Genomic DNA, 3,326 nt, shown 5'->3' with positions numbered 1-3,326 from the left:
GCGGGGCCGGGAGCACCGCGCTGCAACGACCGCACCGCAAGTTGCTCCAGCCTCACGGAAAGCTCTCGCGTCAGAACCTCCCCCCCCCCGCCTGTCAAGTACTTTCTCACCACTGTCCAAATAATAATAATAGTAGTAATAATAATAAGCAAAGCCCCCGAACCACCCCCCGGCCGGCCCCACTCCGGGAGTGCCCCCTCAGCCACGGCACCCGCCGGCGGCTCGGCGCGGCTGTCAGCTGGTGCCCGTGACAGGGCACAGGCGGGAGGCAGGCGCGGAGGCAGGGAGGAGGGGGCTGCCTACAGCAGCAGCTGCTGCTCACCTGGAAAGTCACCGGGGAGGAAGGAGGAAAGCCCTCTCGGTGCCCTTGTTGTTGTTGCTGTTGTTGATCCCGCTGGGTGCTCTTGTTGCTCCCTTGCTAAGGGCTTACCTGGAGTGAGGTGGCTCGCGGTATTTCTTTATATAAAGAGAGACAGAGATATTCCAGCAGCCAAGGGGCGTCTGTTTCATGTGTTTATCTTAAGGTAGATCATTTCTCTCCCTCTTTTTGAAGGAAAAAAAAAAGCAGTAACAACAGTAACAGTGGTGAGGCTCAGTTTTACACGGGAGAGGCAGAGGCCCGGGGAGCCGCAGTTTTTTTCTGGCCGCGGAGGGAGGGAGCCTCTGTGATCTGCAGACAGGCTGGGTTATTCCTGGCACCACTTCCCAGAACAGAAGTTACAGGGCGGCGAGAGAGCGCGGGGAGCGCGCGGCCCGTGACGTCACCGGGTCCCCCAGCGCGCCGGCGGGGAGCGAGCGGGCGCGACCGGCAGCGCCCGGCGCGGGGGTGATGGGCGCCGCGAGTGTGAGAGCGCGAGGGAGACGGCGCGCAGCGGAGAGGTGCACTGTGCAGACAGGGACACAGGGGGAGGGAGGAGGCAGGGCTTCTGAGTGCAAACCCTCAGCCTCTCCCCGCCGGAGGAGATCTTACCCCCCCCCTCCCCCGCCTCCGAAAAGGGAACTCCCAGGAGAGCCAGTCTCAACTTGCCATGCAAAAGTTGTGCGTCTTCCCAGCTTGAGAATTTCCTTTAAGGATGTGGGATCCTCCCCCCCCCCTCTTTTTTCCTCCAGCCCTTCCACCTCCTCTGCCTTGCCTGGTCAAGATCACGTTATCTGTCAGGAAGAACAAAATAATACCAGAGTTCCTGGTGCTGGCTGCGTTTCTTGGGCTTTTGAACCTGTTTTCTTGCGGTTTCCATCCCCCAGCCGAGCACTGCGCCCAAYGTGCCGTGCAAGACGTATTTAAAACCCTGCCCGTCTTTGCCTCCGCTGCCCACGCAGAGAAGGGTGCGCGGGTGGCCGCCCCGACCCTCACCGCCTCCTACACTGCCCTTTAAAAGGGACAGGGGCAGCAGGGCGCGCAGCGCGCTCCGCAGGCGCCTCCGGCCGCAGCAGGAGCGCCGGTGCCCGCGCTCGGCGCGCACTGGCAGCGCAGCCCTCAGCCCCGCCAGCTGTCCCCGGGCTCTGCTTTACACACACGTTGTTATTTTAACAGCCTTTCGCCGACGAGCCAACCGCCAGCAACGCCGCGGCGAAGGGCTTTCCCTGAGACCCGCCCATACGGCCGGAAGAAGGGACCGCCGGTCCCTGCGGCGGGCGGCCGCCCGCAGCCAGGGCTCCCGCCGCCGCCGCCCGCCCTCCTCGCTGGAGGCGGCCGCCGCCGGCTAACGGCCGCCCCGGGCTCGCGCCCCCGCCCGCCGCTCACGGGGCCGCCCGCAGCCAATGGGCGCCCGCAACGTCCAGCGGGGGCGGGGCGAGGCTAGGCCAGGCCGCCGCCGCCGGGGGAAATACCCTGCGGGCGGGCGCGGCGGGACGGCGCGGGAGCGGCCSGGCGACTTCACCTCCTCGGAGCGTCCCGCCGCTGCGCCTGCGGCCGCGGACACATCTCTGGCTTTCCGAACTTGTAACTCACCACAGAGCCATAACGGCCGGATAAAACCCTGCCTGTGTTGCTAATATTTTCGATTGTTAATTAAACCAGAGTGAGATTATTGGAAAGAACATTCATTTTCTCCATATGTGCGCTCGAGTTTTGCCATAGTTGCTCAGAAGATAAAATTAACCCCTGCAGTTTTCTTGCCAGGCCTGTCGGCATGTTGGTGGTTGCATTCTCTGATTTTATCTGTTTTGGCTTCACAACGCAGCAAAAGAGTGTTGGGCTTTTGGAGGTTGGCCTTACTCAAATTTTCAAACCAAAATCATTCTCTTCACGTTAGGTTTGGGGAAATCATTTAACTAAATTGCAAGGCTACCATAAGTTGATTCTGAGTGATGCCGACTTGCAGTATTAGTCGTTTTTTTATTCTCACTTTGAAGATGTGCTGTCACCCGAGATTATTACCTTGATTCACATCAGGAAAAAAAAAAAAAAAAACTCAGCCTCAGGGCTGAAAGGGAAACAGTACAAGCATAAATCCTGAAAGCTGTAACTCTTACAGCAGATACCAGTACAAATAAACCAAATCATTATTTTGTAATTTAAATGGTTAACAATTTTCAGCAATTCCTACAGCTTTGGGGGAATAAATACATAACAGTTTAGTGCTTGAGGCTGGCAGTCCTGGTACAGAATCGATTAATAAATATCATGTCAATCTACTGTTGACCCTGACGCCTGTTGACCTTGGTGGCCTTTGAATTGGATTCACAGTGCTTCATCATGCTGAATTCAGTTGATGGAGGAGAATGTCAAGAGTTACTGGGTCTCATCTGCAGTGATACTGGCATGAGCATCTCGCATGATCACAATAACTAATGCCTTCTTTTACATAAAAGGCTTTTTTACAAGCATTTCCARTACTAAGGGGACTGAACCAAAGCTACCAAAGAATTGCCTGCTCTTGTCTTGTTAAGTCTGTAAGCATGTCTTATTTTGTTTTCTTGTTTTTTGGTGCAAGTGATACTGTCATTCCTGTCACTGAGTATTGTTAGACTGGAATTATTCTGTCTGAGTAAATATATTGACCTTGGGCTTGTAATCTTTATTTGACATGAGTCAGATTAAGTCAATGGGAGATGGCAGGGCATGGGATTTGTTTTAAATTGAGGYTTTCCCATCCTGCCCCTTTCCACAGCAACTCCACTTATCTCTGCCCCCAAATGACAGCTGCTAGTATCTTCCCGTCTGGGAAGCAGCACACTCCTGACCAACGCATTTGACTTCTTGCACTATGCCAAGCATTGCTTGCTTCTCTTCTGCCACTCACAAGACTTTAGAAGTTCATTTCTATTGTCACAGAGAACAGATCCCAGAAGTTGCTGGAACAACAGTAAGTGTTCAAAATCAT

The 3,326-nt window shown here is 55.0% G+C and overlaps 1 protein-coding gene across 4 annotated transcripts in view; it reads right to left on the bottom strand.

The window, feature by feature from the left end:
• Positions 1–1,068, bottom strand: part of HIVEP2 (HIVEP zinc finger 2) — a 151,699-nt gene extending 150,631 nt beyond the window's left edge. For 3 of the 4 annotated variants that reach the window (XM_085299267.1, XM_085299268.1, XM_085299270.1), the window contains exon 1: positions 323–1,068. The gene's annotated coding sequence lies outside the window, so the exon portion shown is untranslated. The remainder of the gene's footprint in view (positions 1–322) is intronic. The other variant, XM_085299269.1, reaches the window with a different exon arrangement.
• Between the last annotated feature and the right edge of the window lie 2,258 nt (positions 1,069–3,326).

Source organism: Rhea americana, unplaced genomic scaffold (genome assembly GCF_003343005.1).
Source record: "Rhea americana isolate MKP2758 unplaced genomic scaffold, rheAme1 scaffold_149, whole genome shotgun sequence".
NCBI classification, from domain to species: Eukaryota; Metazoa; Chordata; class Aves; order Rheiformes; family Rheidae; genus Rhea; species Rhea americana.
This window is presented reverse-complemented; position numbering and strand designations above follow the sequence as displayed.